This window comes from Phasianus colchicus, chromosome 1, assembly GCF_987193195.1.
Source record: "Phasianus colchicus chromosome 1, bPhaCol1.hap1.1, whole genome shotgun sequence".
In the NCBI taxonomy this organism is placed as follows: domain Eukaryota; kingdom Metazoa; phylum Chordata; class Aves; order Galliformes; family Phasianidae; genus Phasianus; species Phasianus colchicus.
Genome location: NC_143436.1, coordinates 170,576,243 through 170,603,285, shown reverse-complemented (window position 1 = coordinate 170,603,285; position 27,043 = coordinate 170,576,243). Strand labels below are relative to the sequence as shown.

At 39.4% G+C, this 27,043-nt stretch overlaps 1 long non-coding RNA gene across 18 annotated transcripts in view; it reads left to right on the top strand.

Annotated features, from left to right (window-relative positions):
- Positions 1–27,004, top strand: part of LOC116244116 (uncharacterized) — an 84,793-nt gene extending 57,789 nt beyond the window's left edge. For 3 of the 18 annotated variants that reach the window (XR_016462158.1, XR_016462178.1, XR_016462157.1), the window contains one exon: positions 6,397–27,004. This is a non-coding gene — a long non-coding RNA (uncharacterized LOC116244116). Of the gene's footprint in view, positions 1–6,379 lie in introns of all 18 variants that reach the window. The other 15 variants (XR_016462160.1, XR_016462179.1, XR_016462175.1 and 12 more) reach the window with 15 other exon arrangements.
- Positions 27,005–27,043: the final 39 nt, after the last annotated feature.

Here is a 27,043-nt window from a genome sequence, read left to right as displayed (position 1 = left end):
TCTGACACAAGTCTGACAGCAGCAGCAGTACCTTGCACAGGCAGACAAACCCCTTAGCAAAAGGAGAGTGGTCTTCTGCTAATGTAGTCCTCCTGATGCTCCCCAGAAGATTTCTCCAGGCTCCCAGGAGAAGGCAGATTGATGCTGTCAGCGACAGGCACAGTAGTTACACAAGCAGCAGGGAAATGTGTATTTTTCTTCATCTGTTTTATAACCTGAGTCTGTTTCAGTTCTCAGGCAGTGTGGCTGTTACTTCAGGGGCTGTAGTGCTGTCTGACAGTCATTTCTTTGTTTTATTCTTTAAAAAAAAAAAAAAAAAGGTTCCTATGTTGATTTTCAGTGTTGTGTGTGTGTGTGGCTATCAGTAACCTATCTGAAATGGAAGGGTTACCAGGTCCTAAATTCATTACCTCTCTGATCAGTTCGAGAGTAGAGGAAAACGTGGTTTGAAATAAGATCAGAAGAAAATGCTTGGGCTTTTCTTTCTGGAATTAGCAGGTTTAAAATAAGGACTGTTGTTTGCACAGTGCCTGCTTGCATCCAGGTTTGGAGTGCAACTACAAGATCCTCGAATCAGCAGGGAGAGAATAATTCCTTCTAGAGTGTTAGTGCTCGTAGGCTGGGCTCTGTTTTTACACCACCAGCTCCTCAGTTTTCATTAAAGTTTTGATTCCAGCTCTGTCACTGTAATTACAGTGGATCTGGCTGTCAGTGCCTCCTGTTTGTTTCAGGAAATGATATTTTTGTGAAACTGCATAAGAAACTGATGGAAGTGTAAAATACAAGAATGTTCCTAAGTTCCCTCTTAAACTTGCTGTCCTTGATTTTTATCTCTCTATTTAGAAGTGCAGATTTCCTCTTGCATTTTTGGTCTGTAATCCTCACTTTGTCAATCTCTCAGTCTTCTGACATGAAAATGATCCTTCAAAAACGCTGCTCGGTTGTTGTTTTTTTTCCTCAAAGTTTTATTTTTAGCTTAATAAAACTTAAGTTGTTGACCCACTTTTCCATTATGTAAAAACCTGAGCAGAATTTGTCATTGAGGCAGGAATTTGTGAAGGCTAACACTAGAGGGCAATTCGAAGCAAGAGTCTGCCTGCCCCGGAGCTCTTACGGTCCCTCTTGAAAAACAGGGAGCCTATGGGGGCTGTCCCTGTGTCCCCCAGACCGCAGCCAGCCTCTGTGATTACACTTCTCAGTCTTCTATTTAACTCTCTTTTCGCATCCACCACATAACTTGAGGGTATGTTTGAGTGCTCTGCTGAACGAGAAGGAACTTAAGCCAGGTCCTGTGTTTTGCTGCATTATCAGTTAACAAACCCCTTCTTCCCATCTCCTTTCCTTCGCTCTTGCTGCTGTCAGAAAGGCATAATGCATTCGGTGGCCTTCTTTTGTTTTGTTTGTTGGGTATTAATCTGATCATAACGTGCTGCACTGAGCCCTCTGGAAGTGATGCGAAAGATGCTGAGTTTGGGGAGGTGAGGTGACATTGTACTGAAACTGAAATGCCTTTTATTTCAAAGAAAATAAAAGAAAATAAAATGGTGGGTGAAAAATAGTCTGAATTTGCTGCATTGATAGCTGAGAAGTCAGGTTTTGTGGAACTGATTGTAACAAATTTACAGCAATACTAATAGCCAGGAAAATACTGCTAAATTATCTAGATTAACAAGAAAATATACTATATTTAATTTTTAATGAAATAAATTTATAAGAGATCAGACGGGTAGATGATGCCTGTAATTTTACCAAACCAGTATATGAAATGTAAAAATGGAGTTGAAGTGAGATGATCACTCCCCCACAGTTAAATACAGCACTTGATTGCTCATCTGTGTGTATTGTGAAGGATTTAAACAATTTACATAACAGTGCATTACATAATAAACTATAGTTTTCACAGGTTGCAGTGTTCATTGTGGTCTACTGGACATCCTGGTCGCTTGTAAACAGCAACCTGTAGTGCAAAGGGGTGATGTCATGGTTCTTGAAATGCACTCAAGGATTCTTATTTTAGGAATGCAAATTCTCTCACTGTATCAAAACGTATGCATCCAGCAGTGTAAATGTCTGTAAGTGCCGTGGTACAGATTTCAACACAGGGTATTTTATAGATGTGTGTTCACATCCATCTGTAGAGTTGCACATTATGTATTACAGGAATATGGCTAGAAATATTGCCATGCATTGTTGCAGTAAACATTTACACCTATCTCTGCAGGTCTGGTCTGCAACTTCAGTGCAGTTTGAAAATGTAATCTGCTGGCAGTGATGTGCCCAAAGTTAATCAGAATTTGTGGAAGGGAGATTGTTTCATTCTACAGCTTGTAGTCCTGACCTGGATAAAATTGACAAAAGGAAAAAAAAAATAATATGAAGGGAGGGGGGGAAAAAAAAAGGATAATAGAATGCTTCGGTGATGAAAGTGTCTGGATCATAGAGGAGGATTTTGTTTTATTTGGGGAGGATGTGGAGAGTGGGCAAGGAATTATCACTGACCATGGTTATTAGCTAGAAGAAATCCTAACTGCACATTAAACTCATTCTTGAGAACATGAATGTTTAATACAAAATCAAGCTGAATATTCAAGTGCTTAAACCAAGCATGCATATAAGCTGCTAAGAAATTGAATTCTTAGTACTCTGCAGGTAAAACACTATCAATTTTTGCCAACATGCATATTTTATCTTTTTTTTTTTTTCTTTTACTGGCTTGATTTTTGGCCTTAAATCAGCTAGAGAAGTTCAGTTGTTAACATTTCAAGCTGTCTTCAGAATTTTATTATTTGAAGAAAGCAAGAACAAATGTGTGAGTATCAGCAGCGTGCAGAGCAGTGCTGCGATATTGTTCTGTTCTGCCTTTAAGCAGGTGGTTTCTTGTGGCAGGCTGGAAGAGAGATTCTTTCTTCCCAGCTTTTGACAAAAAGATGACGCATATGTCTCAGAATTAGAAGGGGAAATCTGCCAGTTTGCATCAGTTCCTCAACTTGTGGGTTGCTTTTCACCACAAGGAAAATTGGTATATTCGCACCAGTGCTTCTTGAGAGATGAGGAGTAATCATTTCCTTCAGAAAGTGTAGGATGATTGGAGTAGGCCCTTCGTATGTTACACTAGGCTTTTCCTATAAGATATCTTTCAAATATATTAAATATTTAGGAGGAAAAGAAAACAAAGCATGTTCTTAAATGCTGCTCTTAATGCTTGAAATGCATGGGATCGTGCATCTTATAACTTATTGCAGGGTAAAAGCAGAGGAATCTGCTTCCTTTAGAAAATACTGAGCTTTTCTTCTGCTGGAATTGTAACTCAAAAAAAGCCCTGTAGATCTCCATAGCTGAAAGGTAAGTTGTTTTGCTTTGTTTTTAACCTAATCCTATGTATCTCAGTCTTCAGTTCCAGCCTTAAATTAAGTTAGTAGGGCTGGGGGGAAAAAATTAAATACAGTGAATTTGAGGGCTAAAGATATTTGCTTTGTTGAGAAAGCATTTAATATGAAGTAAGGAAGCTCTAATTTTCTACAACGTCATGCTGTAGACCTGCTGAAAAAAAAAGAAAACCAAAACAGGCAGTAGCTTATATGAAAGAATCTGAATTAGCACTAAGGTTTGGGATATGGGGGAGAGAGTTCTCACAATATCGAGGTTTGCTCAAAGGGTGCACTGCTAACTGGCCATTTATTTCAAAAATAATATATTTTTTTAAAAGCTGGGTGCTGACTGTTAAGGTATTGGTATCTTTTTGTTTTGTGGCTATTTATTAAGCACTTGATAGGGCTGATAGTACCACTTAGATTTCTCAACTGCTACTGTGGTTTTAGGCATTGGATTTTACATTTTTTCTTAATATATTAACTTCTGGTTAATTCAGTATGGTTTTACTTTAAGCTCGTTAGTGAAATATTGAAAATCCAGCTTAATATAAAGCCTTAGGAGGTACCCAGCATCCTCATCTATTTTTTCCTTTTTTTTTTCTTTTTTTTTCTCAAGTGGATAAAGTTCCTTTCATTTAGCTAAACTCTTGTTTAGGGCATATCCTAAACACATCTTGTTTTCTAGCTGTGGAAATGAACTTCACCGTTTAGCAGTCAGCCTTAGAAAGCACCGTATTCCGTGCACTAGCTCAGTCTGTGAGTCATAGGTCTCGCTGATGGGGGAGTGGGTAACAAACCTATAAATGTTTTTGAATGGGAGTATTCATGTGTGTGTGCTTGTGTGTGTGCAAATAGGTATCTTTTGTATGAATAAGGGGGGGGAGGGAAATGATCGGCCTTCCATCGGGGCTGCTGCTCCTGCGTATTTCTTCAGCTACTGTTGACTTAAGAAAAAATAAGTAGGTAGTATGACCAGTAACCTGTACCCCAAAGATGTTAAAGGCATCCAAAACTTGTGCTCAAGTGACTGCTTACATCGTCAAGCTGTAGAGATAGAGCTAAGGGCTGGAAGAATGACAGCAGTTGCCGGTAGGTGTTCCCCTGATGTTAACTAGAGGATTCCGTTAATAGTTGAGTCAATCTCTTCTAACAGCAGTTTTACCTTTCGTAAGTCATACGTTGTCTGGCATTACATAGAAGTCATGTAGTGATGATGTCAAGAGACAGAAGATAAAGACAAATTTACTGTCTGGGCCAGAAGGCAGGCTCACAAGAGGCAACTTCTTTCAGGACACGAAAAGCTCTTTGTTCTGTGGCCTTGGTCTTTCTGTGCTTTGACCCTTATTTTACAGCGTTGTCACTCTGACCCTAAATCTTTTGAAGCAGGCGGGCAGCAAATGTAGCCCTCTACAAGTGGGGTTGCATTCTGAGCTACGGGCCTGGTTCTCTGTCTTTCAGGCATTGTAGTTCCTTGCAATTCAGAGAGGCAGCAATTGAAAATTAAAGATGGGTGCTGTCGTCTAGACGAGTAGGATTGCATAGCAGGGTCATTTTTAAAAACATATTCACTTCTGTACGTGTTGCTTTATTGCCATCCTACGATTCCTTATGATTTACCGATTTCAGATAAGATGGCGACTAGGAGGGCAGCCTGGCTACAGCTAATTATTTTCCCCTTTCCCAGCAGTAATTTGGAAACTGATCCTTCTGTAGAGGACAGGAAGAGCTTTGGTGTAGATGCTAGAGTTAAAATACTTAAAAAGCAGTACCTGCCCATCTTTCTTTCACAAAAGAGTGGGTGCCAGCTTAGAAGAGCACAGTGTTTTACACCAGGCCTGTGTCTGCTGCTTGGGCTAAAAGAAAAAACCTGGTGAGAATTTGGGTGGGGAAAAAGGGAGCTTCCTTTTTTTAATTTAAGAAAGCTAGAAAAAAAGGGAAAGGACAGAAACCTAAAAGTTTGCTGAGATGTTCTGAATCTTTATCATTTACCTTTATTCTTTTATAGAACAAGCTAGGAGAAATGTGATATATTTAAGAGGAGAACCTGTTCCTCTGCCTTAATAACTTTTCACTGTACAATGTGGGGGTTTTGTTATTTTGGCAATTCTTTTTTTTTCTCTTTTACCAGTAAAGTTCTACATGTGAGGTTTCAGCAACTTAAACTGTAAAAATAGGATAATCTTTTCTGGGGGTAACGGTGTAATTATCTAAAAATGCACATTTATTGGAGAATTGGAATAAAAAGATTTTTTTTTAATCTTAAAGGATGTCATAAAAAAAACTTTCAATTAAAAAAAAAAAAAAAGACATTTAGAAATTGAAGTTGTGTTTGAAAAATTGAAGGTGATCCTGGCTTTCTTTTTGGTAGGTTCTACTGACCAGGTATTGATCTTTTTGTGATGAAAACAGTAGGGGGGGGTGGGGGGTGGGGGGGGGGGAGGAAGGAAGAAATATTTTAATAACTACAGTAGTAACATATAAAACATAGTTCCTCGAACATTGAAAATAGTGTATTTCTTTTTCTAATTTTGTATGTATCCTCTCAAGCAGAAAGAGTACAGATTGAAAGTGTTCACACAGTTTTCGTCTTGCATGTATGCCAAAGGTGCAGAGAAGACAGATTTCTAAAAGTTGTATGCATGCTGCAGCAGTGCAAAGAGGGATGTGGGAAGCTATTCTGAAATACAACTTTCCCAAACACTGTTGGGACACAAAGCTTGTTATACTTCATGAGTTCACATTAAAATACCTCATATAGAAGTATAGTTAATGCATCAACATCTGACAAAACACTTTCAAGAAGCTGGGAAAAGAGGTGTGAGGAGTTGGTCTTATTCAATTTTATTTTTAAGCTAGAGTCAAAACTGAAATATACATTGATAATATTTGTCTGCTGTCTGTCAGCTTCCCTTAGGGCTCTTTTTTTTTTTTTTTTAGCTCTAGCAAGAAAAAAAAATAGTTTCAAGTCTTGTGCTCGATTTCTCACTTCAGATCTGAGTACCTTTTAGTTTCTTTCCTTCCACAGAGCATTTTGATTGCCGTCCATCACTTCCACAGAAGCCTCAATATTGCCATTCCAAATGACTCTCTTTATTTTTGTTTGTTGACATGACTGCAGTGAAGGACTGGTGCACCTCCTACAACAGAACATGCAAGTCAGGTCAGTGTAAGCCATGGTTGGAGTACTGAGATGAATTTAAAGGGGTTTAGAGCTGAATTTAATACTGATGGACCATAACTGCATTCTCAGACTTCCATATATTTTTAAACTGCAGACTTTCTTAACATTTTGGTTTTTTTTTTTAGCTGACTTTGTTACTTTATGTTTATCTTTTGCAGTAGCTCTCCAGATAGTCTAAATATGTTTGTTTATGATCCTTGGAGGAATGGCTGGCCACATGTTATAGATTCTCCAAATTTAGCAACAGTAAATTTCTGTAATCAGCAGTTATCTGCTTAAATTTCATTAGTAATATTTTACATTGCACAGAACTTCTGTCATTGTCTCAGTCTCTCACTGTGTATACACAGGAAAAATTGTTGACACGATTGTGAAACAGTTAACAGATAAATACCCTTTTTTTCCTCAAAGTTTGTGTGCTTGACCTTACCCATAATTTACAACCAAAGCTGCAGAGCAGTTCTAGCTATCTCTGTTCAAATAATCTTCCTTGTGTTCAGAAAATTATCCAAAGCACTGTGTCTTTTTAATGCACATTGATGCTAGTCTTAAAAATATTTAGCTGCTTGGTAGAAGATAGGGGAAGATTTATGGGGAGAGTGTATAAGCTTGATCCTGAAATGACTGCACCTTTCTGTGGTGAAGTGATGCTAATTTATTCCCGCATTACAGTCATTTAATAATAATAAATAATACTAAAAAGAAAACCCACAGAATTGTTAGGTCAAAAAAAAAATTGCTTTTTAGAACTGCAGTCCTAACTGTGAGTTCAGAGTCTTACTATTACTTCCAGATAAAGGTAATTAAGGTATATATTTCTCTCCATTCTTTTTGCTCTCTGGACCACACAGTAGTCTCAATTAAGTTGAGAGCATTAAGTGAATGTCATAGGCTATACCCAAACCAAGTAACAGTGCAGTCGTTGCCAAAAGTGCACCAGTATCTTTAAAATAATGTTTAGAGTTGGTATTTCAATTGAATCTTTCCTCCTTTTCTTGTTATCTGCATGTCACTGAAAGCAAAGGCTGTGAAGAAGCCCTTTAGTCCTAAATATTCATGTCAACTAAAGCAGCCAGTGGAGAGGGATGGCAGAATATTTGACTCGCATCTATTTTAAAATGTAAGTTTTAAAAATGAACAAGGCTATAAATTCCTGCATGTTTGCAGTATAAATATTACAGTGTTGAGCAAGCATAAGACAAGAAGTGAAACTACTATTGTTTAAACTGGTGGGGAAAAAAGCAAACAGTGCATTATCAAGACTCAGCTCCATACACTTTTAGATATCAAAACGTGGATGCTTAAGAATAGAAATGTTTGTTTTTCTTAATACTGTGGTGACAATGTCTCTTCAATTCTGTCTTTTTCACAGAGGTAAGGTTTGCTGGTATCCCAGATTAATTTGATAGAAAGTGTGTATTTGAAGCAAGCATTAACTGTTAATGTGCATGTTTGTGCTGAACAGTGTTTAGGTGGCGCTGACTTGTGGTCTGAAGGGGCAGCTTTGCAAGTTTACCTGCAGTGTAAAAAAAAAAAAAAAAAAAAAAAAAAATCTCACTGTAAAATGTCTGTCATATGATTAAGTTATGCTCTTCTTGGAATGCACAAAACAGATGTCAGAACTGCTGTCTGCACACAACCCCATCTCACATCAGCCTAAAGGGGTTAAACTGGGAGAGCTTGCATATGGGGATGTACTTTCTGATGACTGTGTTATGGGTGCTACATAGCACTGGTGGGAAGCACTGCCATGCTTCTGACTTGAAACTCTGAGAGCCTTCCAGTCTTTCACCCTTTGTTCTCTAGTTTTAAACTGCAGTGAGGTTGGAAAGGGTGACAGTGAACAGCGAAGCTGTGCTTTCATAGTGTATCTGTGTTGCTTTGCAGTGATGAACAAGTAACCCAAACAAAGAAATATGGCTGTGTGTGAATGGTGTCTGACTATCAGCGTGGAAGGTGCACTGGCCAAGAAATATCAGGAGAGAGCTGTTGGTGTCTGAGCACAATGTGCCAAGTAAATGTTTAAGCTTATGGCACATTCCTGGGCATCTGACACGATGTACTATATTTAATAGAAAGGCCTTGGTTTGGTTTATTCCAAATCACCGGGCTGTCAGATTGCTGGCTGGTAGCACCTCTTGGAATATAACTTGTTATTTAAATTAAACTTATTAGTAGCTATAGTTGCCACAAATTCACTTTGAATCCCATGAAAATCAATTCCGAAAGAAAATGGAGTTGGTGTTATCATAAACTCTTTACCATAAGCCAATAAAAAACTGATGGCAGTTTTTTACATTAGGCTGTTCCTTGATACATCAACTGAAACACTGGAATCGAGAAAAGGCTTTCTGACCACCACTATTTTTCTTTTCTTTTTGTTTTTTGTAAGCAGTTTCCCTGCTTTTCTAATTTCATTTTCTATTTTCTTATTCCTTATTTCTCTGTACATGTAAAGAGCCTCCTTCATTGGTATTTAAATTCCAGCTCTTCAGAACTCTTCTATCTTTCTCAGCAGAGCTCCTGCTTGGAGGGGGCCTAGTGGAGAGACCTAATGGAGTTATCTGTACACACGATCCCCTGCTTTTATTGAGGCCTCCTCAGTAATTTGTCCCCCAGCAACAACTGAAGACATAAGGATAGAGATAGAAAAGCAATCATTAGCACGACTGTGTCAGCTTTGTGACCAAAGCACAGAGGTACAAGGCTTTGTGCAGATGCTCCTGGATATCAGTGGATATCTTGCTTAATTATCTGTATGCTTTTTATCTTGGTCTTCTTCCTTTCATCCTTTTCCTGTTTTTCAACCCTTTCTCTCAAATATATCATCTTCAATTGTAACTTGCTTCTACTCATTAAAATGTATTTTTAATAGCAAAGTAGAAGATGTACACCCGTGGTTTTTGTTTTTAATTTTATTTCTTGGTTGGGGGAATTTTTGGTAGTGAAGATCTTTTTAAAAAGTAATCCTATAATGCATGTGAAGTTTTGTATTCATGTTTGGGGAAGGGGGGAAATTACCTGCCAGTTCTCTTAAAGTATTCACTGGGGAAAATAGCGTAATAGTTCTGCCAAGTCTTCATCTCTTGGGGGGCGTGTAGTTTAATTTTAGAGGGATTTACTTATGCAGAAGAGGAGGGGGGATTAATTTAAAAAAAAAAAAAAAAAAAAAGCCCACTCATTCTGAAGCTAGAAAGCTAAAACAAGCAGGCAATTAGGCAACTGAAACAACAGTATCTAGTTTAACACAGCTTAAAATTAAAAATTTGGCCTGGATGTATAAATGAGAAATGCACTTCCAAAGGTATTAAATGTTGTAGCTGTCTTTTTTAAGAATCATGAAATTCTGATATCTTAAGGTAAAACTTACAAGTAAAAGGCAGTATTTGATCTTGTGAGAAATTTTCTTGTCTTTTCCCAGAAAAGTTTAAGTGAATCTTTTTCCTGCTTTCTGGCTAATATCTTTACAAACATATTCTTCTTACCTTCTCCCCTTTTGCTTTATGCATACATAGATGCAGATACACGCAGTGGATTATGTTTGGCATAGTTTCTTTGGAGGGATGATCAGCTGTGACAACATACTGTTGCAGTTAGGTTCCTTTTGCCTTTACATTCAGATTCTACATCACCATGGTACTGGGTAAGTTGGGCCTCTATAATCTAGCTTGCTTATTAATGAAAGCAAAACAAGATATTAAGAGGGGAAAAAAATACATGTAGATATAGTTGTGCATATACAAAATATACTGGAAATGGCTCTCTTATACAGTCTCTAAAGTAGCATTAGTACCTTGACAGTCAATATAAAGTCTTGTGTTGCTGCAATTAACTATCTACTGGCAAATCTCATTTTTAATTGATGCATCTCTACCAACAGACCCTTTTAGCAGAGGCTGTCCTGCTGTATTACTATAGGAGCAAACACTGGAAAGAAAGGAAGGAAAACTTAGCAAACTTTCCCATATGTGGCCTGCAAAACTGCTTTGTGCTTACACAGATAGTCCTGTTAATTTAAGAGGGTGATTTCATCCTGCACTGCCTAGAAGACTCTTCACAGTGGAAAGAAGTACTTGGGTTGAATCTGTGTAAGTTGCTTTTCTTAAAATAATTTGGTATTTAAAAAAAATCATTTGTTTTATGTAGGGAACCATAAAAGTACCATATACATTTAAAACACTGATGTACTTGAGCATGAGAGAAAAGGGTACTTGGTGAGGATGTGAACTGAGGTTTTTCACCAACATCTTCAAATAAATGCAGTGTGATCAGTTTGGGGTGGAGGCAGATAGCAAGTAGCTTGTAGCAGCCTAACTTTTTTTTCTCCTCAGTAAATATCCACATAATCTTTAGTCCCTCAAATTGGATGCCATTGTCCACTTTCTGGTTTGTGGCCCATTAAGGTCTCATGTACAGATTTCAATAAAGTCTAAAGCTTTGTGTAAATAAACAAGCAGCTTGGTAATGTTTTATAAGGATTTTGTAGTTAATACAGTTCACGTCAATACACAAAAACTGTTGTTCAACACAGTTCTGCATTTAGTTCTCAACATAGGTTTCTACGTCCTCAAAGTGCAGTAGACACCTTGGCATAACGTAGCAGCACATAATGGTTTGTGGGTTTTGAAAAGGTGCAGGCCATATTGTGCTGCCTCAAAAATACAAGGATTTCATCATCCTGAAGAGAAATGTCATTTAGGAATTAGTCAATCTTGTGATGCTGATGTCTGTCATACTCTAGCAGCACGTAAATATTGGTGTTAAAACTGTAAATATCTCCAGTATTAACTGTGCTGCTGAAGTAAGGCTAGCCACTTCTGCATGTGAGTCATGAGAGAGAACGTTTGTATTTCCTGAAGCTGCTCTGTTGTTGCTTATATGTTGATTGTTTATGAGCATTTTCTTGGCTTGGTTTGTGTTTTCATCTAGTTGGTAACAATATATAGGAATTCAGATTATCTGATGGCAAATGTGGAGTAGGTGCATATGTAGTCTTGACTGCTTTGGTTTACATGAAAGCTGAATTTATTAAAGGAGTGATCTCAGCCTATACCTGTCTAACAGTGCTTTGGTAAGTGTGTTTTAATATATATTTATTTGTATGTATTTATTTGTATGTAATTATAACAATGACATCACTTTAAATGCTAGTGTATCTTTATTAAGACTCCTGTAGCTATGTTAATTTTTACAGCATTTTCTTAATGGATGGAAATTGGGAAATGTTTTGTGATATTTTTAGCAAAGCAAGCACATACAGTAGAAATACCTTCCAAAATTACTAATGAAACTTATTCAGATCTCTATTTTATATCTTAAATCAAACATTCTTTTCTTAATTCATTTCTTAAACTACAAACAGCTGAAAATTCTAACCCTAAAATTGTTAACTATGTAAGTGACTGTGAATTTACTAATTCTTTTCTCATCTTCCACTGACATATTTCTTTTGCAAGGGAATCTTTCATTGAGACAATTGAAATTGCTGCAGTGAGAATAGAAATTACTTGGGATCCTTTCCTTTTTAAAAGCTGTATGCAAGAACTGTGTGGTGAGTCAAACTTGGACTAATGGTTATGTAAATGTCACTAATTTTAGATACAGGCAAGATCTGAAAGTGTTTCCTTTCAGAATTTTATTTTCTTCACTGTCATGACTCAGTATCACTTGCTAATCTTGTTTTATTAGCCCTGTTATATATTGCCATTAAAACACTTATTTGAAGACTGCTTGTGTTTTACAACTTCAAGTTTATACGTCGTATAGATGTTTTAAATTGAGGGGAAAAAAGGTTTTCTGCACTGGAGATTTCTTTTGACTCCAGAGATCTGCTACTGGTGCAGCTGCACAGGTACAAACATGATGTAATGAATATGAATGCAAGTGGTTACAATTCATAAATTTGCATTGCTTTACCACTTGGATGTTCAGCCTGCTATACATACTGGTGAAAAGTCACTTTTTTTTTTTATTCCTGCCCCTGCTTTGAATTCAAAATAATAAAACTACTTTTGACCAAAACTTTCTAATTTAGTTCAGACCTGAGCACTTCTCAATAGTGAAGCTATCCAGTCCTAATTAGCCCACAGCTTCTCATAAAGTATCTGTGCTTCTGTGTGCCATTTCCCTACTGCGTCTCTTGAGATGCACAGCCAAAATGAGGTTGACTACTCAAAAATGGTTATCTGGCTCAAAGTTGGATAACTTATTTGTAACTGTGCACCTCTGCAGACTGTGGTGTTTGCAAAGGGCCATCCATGCTGTCACTCCCGTGGATCCAATATTTAATATCTCTGGGCTGTATCTCTGAGGTTTCAGAGAGCGTAGATGCAAATCTAAAAAGCCAATCAGAAAGATCTGAGAGCATGCAATGGACAGATCTGTTTGCATGGCATTGCTGTGTGAATGGTGAAATAGACTGCTTTTTTCTGGTTCTCCTTGCAAACCCCTATACTGACACAAGGCAGAGAGTGGGAAGCAGCAGCAGTATGAACTTGCACTGCTTTGTTTAGCCATAAAGGCTAATGTTGATGAAAATACAACTTGAGTATTTGCAGAAACAAGACTCAAACAAGGAATGAAAGTTCCAGTTTAGTTTGATTGTCAAGATGATTTCAAGTGCTTGTGAAAACCTATCCATGTTATTTGGTTCCTAAACCTTTGAAAAGAATGTCACCTTTTTTGCATGGTTCATAGTTGCCTTAAATATTAGTTGTTATGTTTTCCAGAGATAAACCTGCAAGGATGCAATGTCTCCAGTGGTGGAATGGAACTCTCCTACATTTGCAGTTCTGAGGTCCTATGGATTTTGACTGATTGAAGAAAAAAAGGTGTATTATATTCAATCCAAATGCTTATTTTCCTGCTAGTCTTAGGAACTGTGAAGGGAGCAGATGCTTAATTCATAAATAAGGGAAATAAAAGAAAGGCCTGCTTGAAAATATCTTGAGATTAGTTGCTATTCAAGAGTGAAGACAACTGGTGAGAGGAGCATGTCTGAAACTCCTGTGTTTGAAAGATTGGAGCTGCGAACTGATAGGGGAAAGAGATGTAAAACTGGAAAGTTGGAAGGACTGGTACAGGTTGGACAATGATTTAGGGATTTGTTTGTTTCTTGAAGATGGAAGAAGCAGCAGCTTAGCGGAAGGAACCCTGCCTGATACTGTGAAGAGAAAGCAGGGGAAAGCAGGTCAATGTTAACATTTATTAGAATGCGTAGCACTTGAGTCAGACCATGACATAGTAGTTTTTGCTATGAATCACTGTCACTTTCGTTTCTCATCCAAATCCACAGAGAAAAGGGTGTCTTTATTACTACAGTCAGCTACTTCATGAAATTTCATCCTGAAAAGGCATTTCAAAAGTTACAAAGTAGTTGTAAGAGGTGGAGTAGATGTAAGCTATGGAGATCATCTAGTCAACTAGTATAAGCAGAACAGGCCTCTCAGGGCTGTATCTGATCTTAATTTGCCCCCTTGTGTTAGTCTACTATGAAGCAATCTTCATGATCGTATGGAATATTCAATGATAGGACCAGTGTGGTGTGCTGCTGAGTCAGGGAAGATGTTTGTAGGCTGTACAAGGAAGAAGCTCAACCCTGCTACAGAAATAGGTTGAAAATTCTGTAGGGAATGGACCAAAGCCTACGAGCAGAAGAAACTATGTCTTCATGTTTGCGTGAAAGGAGGTATCCTAGGAATTGGAATTTATATTCATTTTTCTGTTTTTATTTTTGTATGGTGTACTAATTACTAGGCCATTGATTTTTGTAGTGCTTATGTTCCTCGCTTCACACGTGGCCTTAAGCCGTTGTGTCCAATGGAAACACTGGATGTCCACATTTGCAGCTGATCTGCGTAAGGATTGTAAACATGAATTTAAACTGTATGTAATGTTATGTCTGCCTGTAGTCTCCTACATATTTCAAGTGGGACACCTCCAACTGTTGGATACTACTGTAGTTTCTGTATCTTCGTGTCACGTTTAAAGTAGGGATGATAGTCACTTGAAGGGTTGTTTTTCTATTTTTGCTTATTTCAGGCTTTGTCTATTAGTTGTGCTACAGGCATGTGTTTCCTCGTGGGATTTTCTATGGCATTTATGACTTCAGATCACGGAGGAAGAGGTGAGCATTGTCTGTTAGTTACCTTGTTAGCAGTTCAAGTAGAATCACTTGGTTAGCACCCTACACAGTTTATTTCCATTGGCAGTTATTCAACAGCTCTCAGGTACTGCTCTATTTTTCAGAATCTGCCTCGCTTATAGTAGTCCTGTGTTAATAAATAAAATGTAACATATCTAATATTGCTCCCTTTTCTTACTGTAAAATTTGATCTCTGTATTCAAAATTTCTGAAATAAACATTAACTATAGTAACATGCATCCAGATTGAATCTTCAGTCTTAAGTTGATAGTGCTGACCAACTTAGCTTCTGCTGAGAGATAGGGATCGTTCTGTAGCTGTAATGTTGGGGTTTTTTTCTGTTGCTTGTAACTGCAGGAGATGCCATAAATGAACCATGGGTTCTGCAGGGTAAGCATGTGGCTCTGCATAAAGGGATCTTTTATTGGAAGCTTCAGTGCTTTGAAGTAGTTTAAAAGGCATAGTATTTTTAAAATCTACCATAAAATACTCTGAAATCTTACGTAGTTCTGATCTTATAACATGTAAAGCATAAATCATAGAACACAGAGTCTCATATGCACACACTTCTAATAGTTTGTTGAAATAAAGGCAAAGAAAATGCTTCAGAGATTATATTACTGGACCAGCTAGAATAGTAGACAGAAACAAATGAGTGTGGTACTTACAGTTCTGTGATTCTCAAGCAAGACAAATTTGGGGCTGACAGAGTCTTCCTGTTCCCCTCAGTATTAGCCTGGCTCTGATGTTTCCATGGTGGTTTCACTGAGTGACTTTGGGTTTGATTTTGGTAAGCTCAGCCAGCTGACTGTGCTTGTTGTGAGAGCAGCAGTGCTGGCACCAAGGAAGAGTTTCCTCCACCCTCCTGAGAATGGCAGTCCAGAATCATCCAGAACTTAAGTTTGTTTCATCGCTTAAACCAGTGTCAGGAATATTCTGGGCCTAAGTCTTCCTTTCTTGACACTCCTACTGACTTCACCTATCTGTTCCCTAAATCCTTCAAAGGAGTTTGCAGAAAATGTAGTCCAGGACCTGTAGGTACAGCATGAGAGAAACATGAATAGAGGCAGTAGAAAAAAATTGCAGGAGTAACTGCTTTCATAGTTATGTGAAAGGCCAGGAGTTTGTAGGCTTCAAGAAAAAAAGATCAGTTTGCCTTTTGTCCTCTCAGAAGTTAGTATAGGCTGTCAGTATTCACTGTGTGCTTTGGTGATAATTGGGAGGAGACTCTGAACAAAGAGAAGACAACTATTCAATGCTGAAGGGGCTGACAGCATCCTTTTCTACTTTTCCTTCGGCAGAAGAATATCTTTACATAAAAATAACACAAAAATGCTCACGTACACATGGATTCTTAGTGTATGGAAATGGCTGTGATACCTTTCCTACCATCAAGGTGATGTGGAAGTCTGTCACTCTTGCAATATGTTATTTTCAGACATCAGTAAAAACGCTGACTTTCTATATGTGCATATGAAGTGAATCTTAGGACATCAGAATAAGAGCGGTCGTGTCAGGCAAAGATAAAAAAGAGTTACCATGTTGTCACCGTGCAGGTTATTTAGGAACCGTGCTTGTCTGATCGTAGGTTGTATGCTTGGAAAAGGTTTTCTAGGCTGGAAATGTAACATCGTGTAGCCAGACAGCCCCCTGTTGGCTGTATTGTTGTGGAGGCTCCAGGAACCAACTGTGCTCAAATCCAACAGTTTGTTGCACTTGAGCTGTTTTTTGAATGCCATATCTCAAATAGCAAAAACAGGGGGGAAAAAATGTGTGAAACAGTTACCTGTGAATCAAGTTTTATTCCATCTGAATGAGGTAAATGTCAGAGCTCAGTTAAAGAGTATCCATGTCCAGTTTATTAATGGCTTTATAGAAGCCAAATTTTAGAGAGATGAGAGAAAATATAGAAGGGACTTTGTCCTTGTGATCAAAACTTAAGATTAGGCAGACAGTAGATGTGATAAAGTATGATAATGTCCAGTGTTTAGATTAACTCCTCTTAAGAAAGCAGGTAATAGATTTTAAAACATACATTTGCCAACTATCTGTGAATTAACAAGGTATAGATTCCAGCCTTATTTAATGATTGGGATTCTTGAAGGCACGTCTACAATATCTTCTGCTATTTAACCAAGTGTAATTTTACCAAGAGACTTGCTTTTTAGTTATTCATTCCTGCTTTTCTTCGTTCTCTTCTTTACTTAAGTTGCTACATGTGCAACAAGCTGGTTACTTCCAGTTGGTGTTTTCCTGTATATAAGGACATCAAAAGCCCTTTTTTATTTTTTACCTAAACAAACAAAAAGACAACCCTAAAATACTGGAAAATTAAAGGACATGTATTAAGTATTAACAGTTCATAAAGGAAACCAAAAACCTGTCTTGTAATTATCACTGTATATCCATGTAGCAATGGGATAATGGATACTATGTGTATAGATACTATATGAAAGCAGTTATTGTCTAGAACTGTATGGTGTATCCTTGCTCAAAAGGCACTGTTCATGGTGGAAGTAGGTGATCTGTGGAGAGTTCTCAGGACAATGGGTGACTCGAGGAGATTTGTCAAGAATAATTCTGTTTCAAAGGCACTTCTGCCCTGCATTAAGCAAGACATTTTTTTTCTTCATTGGATGTGGGTGAGGGTATAAAAGGTCATCTTCATTCGAAGAACTGGATTTTTAGCTAAAAATCTGGAGCTATAATGATTGCAGAGACACCAATGTGAAAGTAGCCTTCTAGGGCAGAAGGCTACAGCATGAGAATTGAAGTGCTTAAAGACTCTCTCTTTCTCCTTTTCAGATGAATTGTAATCTGGTATAACAGTTGACAGTAGCAAGAGAGGGCAAGGATACATGCTGTGCTTGAAAAGGAAGAATGGGAAAGATAGACCCAAAGTCACTAAGCCTGGTGAGCTGCTTAAAAATTGGCATGACCACCTAAAATCATTCAGACCAGTGTAAGATATTGGCTGAAGCAGTTCCAGGGCCAGGGGGCTCACCTGGGGAACAGAACCCAGGTTTCAGGTTCTTCAGAAACCAGGGGGGATTCAAGTTCACGTCTCCTGCTTCTGAAAAATAGTACTTGGGGAAAGTTGCCCACAGATGTTCCTCATCTTTCTTGTTAAATCAATGATATGTGCAGAAAGGCATAGAAGTCACAAAACGGTTTTGTTCAACGGTTGTTGGCAGTGATAACTGTTAGCATTACCAGATGAAAGCAAGCTGCAGGTAGGATTTCAAAGGGTAGTGGAATTTGTTTTTCTTGGACTAACTGCAGTTCTTTGCAAGTTCTATATTTTTTTCTTAAGATGTTTCCTAAGTAATAGTAAAAAAGTTCATACAGTAAATACAACAGCCCATTAAAATATGCTAAAGGAATACCTTATGTTTTCAGTAGATGAACACTGAGATAGCTGAATATTTGTGAACTAGATCACAGATCTCTGTTATGCCAAAGTTCTGTTTTGAGTTGCTGGAGAGAGTACCAATAAAGATGTCCTTAAACTGCTTTATACTCTTGGGTTTTCTACAGCTGCTGAAGAAAGGAAGTAACAGAATTAAAGAAGGGTTGCTCAGCAATCAGCAGTGATTCACCTCTTCACTAGTCTGGATTGCTTTTGTTTTGTTTTTGACAAGAAGGTTTTACGCTCTCCCTCCCCCAATTAGTGTGATCTACCAGAGTCTGCTCCGGGTAAGAGATTTAAGCAACTTGCTGTGAACAGAAAAGCTACAACTCTTCTCAGGAGTGGTTACTTAATTTTCAAACTGTGATTAAACTATAAGACAGCCTCAAGGCTTGTGTGCAATTTATACTTCATTCAAGCAATTCTAGTAGCTTAAAATATAAAGTTTACTTGGCAAAGCTGTGATAGCATGATCCTATTATTTTATGCTTATTCAGGCATATTCAGCTTTTGAAAGACACTGCCTTACTCTATGAAGGTATCATCAGTCTGTTTCTTCCAAAACTACACCTTTCTCTGAGTGTTGAATTACGAGCAGCCAGCCAGTGTAGGGCAGTGGATATTTTTAAAGGTAATTGACAAGTTCTTGCCTGTATCTCTACTTTTTCACTTTTATTTCAGAGTTTTTGTAAAAATAGCATCTGTTCCTGATGATTTGTAGTGTTTATTTCTCAGGCTGCCAGTAGGCTCTTCCTTTGAGACTTCTAGGCCTAAGTGAAACTCCTCTGATTCCTCATAGAGCATGCTCTCAGGACAGGAATTTGTCACTCTCTGTATTAAAAGCAAATCGTATGTCTTGAACTCCTTTTAAATTTGCCTGTTCCTCATCTTGGCACTACATAGACAAAACCAAAAAAACCCAACCAACCCTAGATTACCAAGAATACTTGTAATTCTTCTCGCTGTATATTTATACCCAGGCACCACATTCAAGCACTGATTGGTACTTGTGCATCTGATGTTCTTGTACATGGGTGTTGTTCTGCATCATATGTGAAAGCAACAGCTGTAAATCAGTGCATGAGCAGTGTTAATCTGTCCAGCCCCTTGTTCTCCAGACTGACAGTGACTGAACAGAGCTCTTCATTAGCCTGTGATATTGCAGGTAGTTGTTTATTATTCACTAACTTGTACTTCAGTCAGCACTTAAATAGCTGCTAAGATTGGTTTTAGAAATGGTAGCATTTGTTATTTTCCTGCTGGATGAACTGCTTTAGGCTGGGAAGAATTTCATATCAGTACATAACTCATGAATGAGTACAACTTAATGCTTAATGGTCAGAGGCATACTACATAATGTAGCACTGTTATTAAGGGCTGCCTATGTAAGATACAGCTTACTTGGTTTGAAGAGCATTACCTGTATCTTCAATGAAGGCCAAAACATCTTGCCTCAAGATGTGATAAGTGATACAGGCATCTTGTCTCTGGTTCTGGTTTGCCTGAGCAGAAATGCTGAAAAAGAGCAGAACCTACTTGTTCTTCCCATTTTGTGCTCTCATTTGTCAGCAAGTCTCCTGATATGCCTTGGCTTTGATTAGAGGGTGACAAGGAACAGAACTTCTGCAAAATCCATCCTAATTTTCTCCTTGCGTGTAATTTGTTTGGAAGGTAAGCACAGCTTGTATGCTAGGAACACTAGGCAGTTTTACGATGCAGGTTTGGAACTACCTTGGGCGTTTCATGGGCTGTGGTCTGCAGTCTGTGAATCCATTAACAGCTGTTGTTAGAGCAGAAATCATCAGTTGCGATGATACTGGAATTAATTTGTATGAGGTTGAGTCACTTTTGGATTGTTCAGCTAAAAGCAAACTAATCAATCCAGCGCTCCATTATCAAATCTGGCTCAGACCCTTAGAAATCTCTATGGGCATCCATCCTTCAGTGATGACTGAACTGTTTTCTACTCTGCTGGTGCTGAGATACTTTTCTTAAAGTCTCCAGTTCCCAGTAAGACCAGTTCCATGGGAAATACTCCTGTGCTCAGAATCAGAAAAGGACAGAAGGATCCTCCTGTAAAGTTCTCTTCAGCTGGATATTCTACACCAGGTAGAGGCACTAACTGTGGTTCAAAGTAGGATGCTTATAGAGATGGAGACTTGCTGCATTTTTCAGCACCTCCACGTTCTCGTTGGTATTTATTAAATGACAAGGGTCCTTGAGCTGCCATCCAGATATTTGACTTCAGCCTTCCAAGAAAGCCTGTTTTTGCCATGTCACGGATTGAATTGTCTCTGTCCACGTCATTCGTTCTTATTCTCACCACGGCAGCTCCTGACTTGTTACCTGCCCTTACTCAGTACAGAGTCTTCAATTGGCAGAAAGATTTACCAGATGCTAGAGACACTCCTAAGTGTGATCAGACTCAGTGTTGTCTCAGGCCAGCTCTCACTGGTAGGAAAACAATCTCCGAATGCAGCAACAATTGGAACTCAGAGTGATGGGTGAAGCAGATGAACTTTTCTATCTGGTGCAGGAAGAGCTACTCTTTTGGGAGGGAGAGATCCAAGCTGAATAGGGCACTGATGATTAATTTTTGTGAATAACAATTTGAAGTGGTAAAAATGGCCGCAGACATAAAATCACTCAGGTTGGAAAAGACCTTAAAGATCATCAAGTCCAACCATGAAGACATCTAAGAAGAAATTTAGATGTGATGCAGTAGAGGCCGTTTATAACAATAATGCTTCCAGAAATTGACATCTTAATAAAAGGCAACTTCTTTATGTGCTTTCTGCAATTCAAGTGGCTAGTAAATGTTTTGTGATTGGATTGGCATAGGCAGGGTCCTGCATGATGTTCCTAGGTCCCCAAGAGAAAACGGTCACCAAGAGAAAACAGTCCCCAAGCACAGAAATCATAGCATAGGCTTTGCAATTGCCTGGAGCTACGTGCCTTCCAGCAAAACACAAAATTTTGAGAGAAAAGGGATTAAAAAAAAGACTTGTTCCTTGAATGTAGCTGTTCACCTGCTTCTTTCATCAGCATGGCAGGGTGTCTGATGCTTAGATCTGGAACGGTGTAGGGTGTTTTAAAGTTCTACCTTTTCCTTTCAGCCATTGAAGTGGTTTTGTAGCAAGTTCATGCCAGGTGTCACAGAGAGATTGGCAGTCTGTTTTAGTTACTTGTTGGCTCTGTTCTTTTCTGGGTTCCATTTTATGGGACCACACAAGATTTTTAGTAACATCACTTCCTTTCTCATGCAAGAAAGGAAAGTGAAAGAGAGAAGAGATCCTACTTTATCTTTTAAAAACAGAGGGGGAAAAAAGATGCTAAGTTAATGACAGGATGGTGTTTGCTTTGGCCTGCCGTGGATCTGAAGAGGTGTGAATACCTACGCCTGAGAGATCAGACACAGAATAATATTTTCAACTGTTTTTTTTTTTTTCTTTCATTTTAGTCACTTGATTAAAATGCCCTGGTTTGAGCTTTCAAAACACTTCCACACTGTTATCCACCCAGCTAAAAGAAGTTATATGATCCCTGTAGCAGTAGTTATGGCCTCCTGTAGAAGGTTGGCATTTGTCATCATCTGTTTCAGAAGAACAGGAATCCCTGTCTTCGTATCCTGAATGTGTTGGATGTGAACCCCTGAGAAATGTCGTCGTGCCTTTCACTCATCATGGCTGTGTCTTGGTACTGTGAGTAGACAAGAAGTTGGGTTTTGAACCATCCACAGAATTGAGATTATCAAAACCATAGCAAAGTTATCCCATAGTTTTATCTTGTTCAATTTCATGTAATGTTGGACCATTCAACTCAAACCTCCCTCAGAAGTACATATCAGGCTTATAGCTAAGCACAGCAAGGTGCTGCAGGTGGGCAGAAGTGTCTTTCTACTTGGAGGTGCATTTTCCAGATGAGGTTCTGCAGAAAATATCTGAAATGAAAGATGAGTCTAGCAAGAAGCAGGTCTTTTGCCCACGCTTTTCCTTGTGCCTTTGTAGAGGTTTCAGGACAGATGAGCACAAGCAAACTTTGAATTGCATCATCATGCTTCAATTGACAAACATCTTCTGAATGTTGGCAGACGACAATGTTGGGGCTGAAGGCTCTGCTTGGCCTTACCAGAGAGGGAAGAAGGATTCAGTTACATCCAGTTACCATTTCTCATTTGCATTTTTGATAGTATGGCCATTTTAATCATTAACTGTCAGCATGTTCCAGGCACCTACAATATACTGAACCATTTTCAGAAGATAGTTTTGGGCAATCACAGATAGCAAACAAAGATTATATGGCTTAAGGACTTATTTGCAAATGGGGAAAATACAGTGTAAAACAATCTGTTGCAGAAGAGGATGCTTTTATGATTTATGGAAAATTGATAGGGAACTTATTTTCTATTAATTCCTCCTTTAGGAATTTGCTAGTAGGGTGCTTTCCACCGTGCAATTGGATTGGAAGCAAAGGCCACCAAAACCAAATGTCCAAGTTAGCAGAAGTATCACCCCAGTGCAGCCAAGGCAGTGCTGGTATCCAGACCTTCAGTGCTTGTCTGTGCAGCCACCAAAAGCCCAGTTACTGGTTCCAGATGTGGGGTATCACGATGACTGACTCAATGTCTGGATCCTGCAATGGCTCACTTCCTAGTGCAGGTACAGAACTGACCTCAAGAGAGATTTTGTTCTTCAGATATGCAAAACATCAGTGCAAGCTGTTCGGCAGATCCACTTATTTGGCAAATTCTAAGTTGCTATAGTCTTTTATATGTCTGTGTCCCACCCTATGTCATTCTGTGCCTTTTCCAAATTCCTGTAGCAGTTGTCACCCGTCTATTCATTCAGCCTATCAGATCTGCTTTTCCTTATCTGACAGTGTTGGAACTTCTGGCAGCTCTGCTAATTCTCCTTTCAATGCAGTAGAATCAGAATAATTTTGTTTGGAAAAGGGCTCTAAAGTCATTAAGTCCTACCATTAACTTAGTACTGCCAGCCCTACCACTACACTGTGTACGCTTCCTAAGCACCGCCATAAAGTGGGTTCCATAAAGGTACCGAGTCCCTCCAGCCCTGTTTGTTATCTTTTATCTCCTCTGTAACAGGAAAGTAAGTTGGGTTTGCTCTCTTCTTTGGTCTCTATCCACTCATAGAGCATGCTCTCTTCCTCTGCTTTGCCAGTGATCAGTCCCTAGGAGCAAGCTGGAAGGCTTATAATGAGATGCAAGGACTGAAGAAGGATCAGCACGTGTTGTGTTGTGTCTGTTGCTGAATCACTGAATTGTAGGGATTGGAAAGGAGCTCTGGAGATCATCTAGTCTAAACCCAGTGGCATGCCTGTCAATTACTTTTATCACACAGTTATCACGGGTAGGAAGCATAGAGCAGTCTTTTCAGAAGGCCCTCAATGAGAGCTGCAGACTGCCTTTGAAATTCAAAGAAAATTGAGTTCCTAACACCAAAGTATGAGTAAAACCCCAGAGTTGATGTTTCCAATCCATTGCCTTTTTTCCAGCCTAGAATGAGGATGGAACAATGCTGTAACATTTAATTCTCAATTTCTGCAAGCACTCAGCTGGCTGTTGTGGCAGTAACTTGCTTAGAAAGCAAAGCATTAAATTCATTCTGCAAAGCAGATTTGTAGACATTACTGTTTCCAACCTTTAGGGCGACATTCATCATCTTTCTAACCAGAAAGAAGCCACCAATTACTGAGCCGCTGCGTTAGAATGGAAATGGAGTAAGAATTCTTGGGGAAATTTACACGTCAGATCACTGCTAGAGATAAAACTTCAGGGGGTTATTTCAGCAGCAACTACGCTACGGTCTAGAACGCCGACGTTCCCTCTTTTTTAACAGAAGTCAGATTTATTTTGATTTGACATGAAGACTGGTGATTTACATCCCGCCCACCCATCTGAGAGCACTCTGAGCTCCAGGCATATCTCCAGCCATTTCCAGACTATTCAAATCACGGTTGGTCCATCCATTCGCTAGTCACAACAAGGCCTTCTGTGACTAATTACGGCCTGACTGCAGCAGGAGATGCAGCTTCAAAGAGTGGGAATCTTCAGATGCGCTAGCAGTTCCCTTGGTTCCCAGTTCTTTATTTATGTGGCTTACATTGAGCTGACAGATTTAACTGGGCCGTTGAAGATATGGTCAAAGCAGCGGAGTCACTCCCTTCCCTTTTATTGTTTTCTGAAGACATAAGAGGCATATGCATCTGTCAGTAGAGAGGAAGTTCTCCATCGCTGGGCTTGCTTTGGGCTTTTACATGCTGTTTCAGTAGCATCTGGGAATAGATCAATATAATATTTGGTAGGGAGTTGTATTTCCTCGTGATGCACTGTAAATCTTTTATTGTAGATACTCCCACTGTTTATTGTTGAAAATCAATAAAAATAAACCTTGTAAAGTTAAAGCCTGGCAAGGGTTCAGCACAAATCACAGGGAAGGAATAAGAGGCAGTGAGTCTCCCTCCTCCTCTTGGATAGTTCCCAGCTTGTTTCCCAGTGAATATTCAATAACACTTTCCAGCAATCTGGGAACAGATTTTTATTTTTTTCCTAATTATTCATAGTTATGCACTTGAATTGCTGTGATCTCAAACAGGACTGACTTCTTATCCACTTTGGCTGCTTTCTGGCGCTGAATTCAGCTGTAGATCAGAACTGCATCCCACCCAGACTATGGGTTGGATATACTTTAGCTTTATCCCTTCCCAAAACAAAGACACTTCAGCCTTGCAAAGCTCAGGTTCAGCGAGTTATTTCTGAGCATTACAATTGAAAATGAGCCAAACAAGGTAAAAACTGGGAACATAAAAGACCTTCCAAGTGCTGAAAAAATAAATATAGGGTAAAATCCAACTATAAAAGAGGTGGAAAATGTTAACATAAGAAAGAAATACAAGATTATCTCAGGTGATGACAAGTTGTCTCAAATTGCACCAGGGGAGGCTTAAGTCGGATATCAGGAAAGATTTCCTCACAAAAGAGCACTCAAGCAGTGGAACAGCCTCCCCAGAGAGGTAGTGGAGTCCCCAGTCATGAAGATGTCCAAGACACGTGCATGTGGCACTGAGAGAGGCAGTGTAGTGATGGGACTTGGTAGGTCAGGCTGATGGTTGGACCTGGGGATCTTGAAGGTCTTTTCCAACCTCAATGATTCTGTGTTTCTTTCCAAATGATCCACTTTTTACAAATGAATCATAGAAACATAGAATGGCCTGTGTTGAAAAGGACCACAGTGATCATCTAGTTTCAACCCCCCTGCTGTGTGCAGGGTCGCCAACCACCAGACCAGGCTGCCCAGAGCCACATCCAGCCTGGCCTTGAATGCCTCCAGGGATGGGGCATCCACAACCTCCTTGGGCAACCTGTTCCAAAGCATCAAGTGAATGAAAGCACCACTCTTCTATCCAGCAGAGACTGTATTGGGAGATGCCATAGCTTGTGGACCTGCCAAGATGTGTATGAAATTAGTCAGTTTAACACGTCATCTGGTTTTGACCAAAAGGCTTGAAAATCACCCAGACTTGTGGTTAATTTATGCTCCGATCAGCCAAATTCAATTCTCCCTCTGCAACTGCTACCTGCTGGGGAAATGCACCAGTGTGAAAGGCTCTGCTGCTGATGCACTTGTTGGATAATTGCCATACACACATGTGCTCTTATTCTTCCTAAAGCAACTATAAAGAAAAGAAGAAAAAGAAGAGAAGGAAAGGGAAGAGGGGAGGGGAAAGGAGGGGAAACAGGTGCAAAAATGACACATCTCAGTTCATTGCTAAGAATAAATTACAGAAAAGCTTTGGAATCCCTGTTTACTAATTTTCATACGCACAGGTTCTTGGTACATGGCCCTAACAGGTCAGGGTAAAGTATTTATGGTTCTTTACAGGACAGGAACTTTCACTGGGGTATTCTTCCACAGCCAAAATATGAGGTACATAGGATGGTGTTTGTGCTGGATAAAAGTTAACCCATGAGGGTGATCTTTCTCCTCTACTCAGCACTGCTGAGGCCACACCTGGAGCACGGTTTTCAGTTCTGCACCCCCCAGTACAAGACAACCTGGAAGAGAGAGTCCAACAGAGGGGCACAACGTTGATGAAGGGCCACAAAAACTTCTATGAGGAGAGGCTGAGAGAATTGGAACTGCTCAGCTGGAGGGGACTCAGGGATCCCATCAGTGTCTATAAATACCTGAGGGAAGCTGCCAGAGGCCAGAGCCCGGTTTTGTCAGTGGTGCCCAGAGCCAGGACCAGAGGCCATGGGCACAAACTGGAGCACAGGAGGTTCCCTCTGAACACCAGGAGCCCTTCTGTGCTGTGCAGTGACGGAGCACTGGCACAGGCTGCACAGGGGCTGTGGGGTCTCCTCCTTGGGGATCTCCCAGAGCTGCCTGGACGTGGCCCTGGGCACCCTGCTCTGGGTGTCCCTGCTGGGGCAGAGGATGGAGCAAAGGCACCCAGGAGGCCCAGCCAGCCTCAGCTGTGCTGCAATCTGTGAAATGGTTGTATCAAATTTTTCATTTTGCCAAAACCACAGAGTATGAGTAATTGTATATATATTTCTTTTTCCTTACACCTTAAAAGATTCAAATCTCAGTGTTCAAAATGGCTGTTACAGCAGTGAAAATAAACTCACTGCTTCTGCAGTAGGTAAAATAGCCTAATTTTATATTGGTTGACATTACTGACAAAAAAAAAATCCAGTTTGAAGTGAAAGCATACAGGTTGACATTCCATAATATTTACTACATGTATGTAGCCTGTAAGCAGCTTAGGAGATGTCGTCCCATAATCACATTATTTTACCCCTGGAAAGCTCCAAAACACCTGTGTCAAGCTAAAATGCCTTATGGAAGCATAGAGAAAATAAACATCTGATAGCAGCACCAGAAGTCTGGAATGATCCGTTTCATTGCAAACCCTAC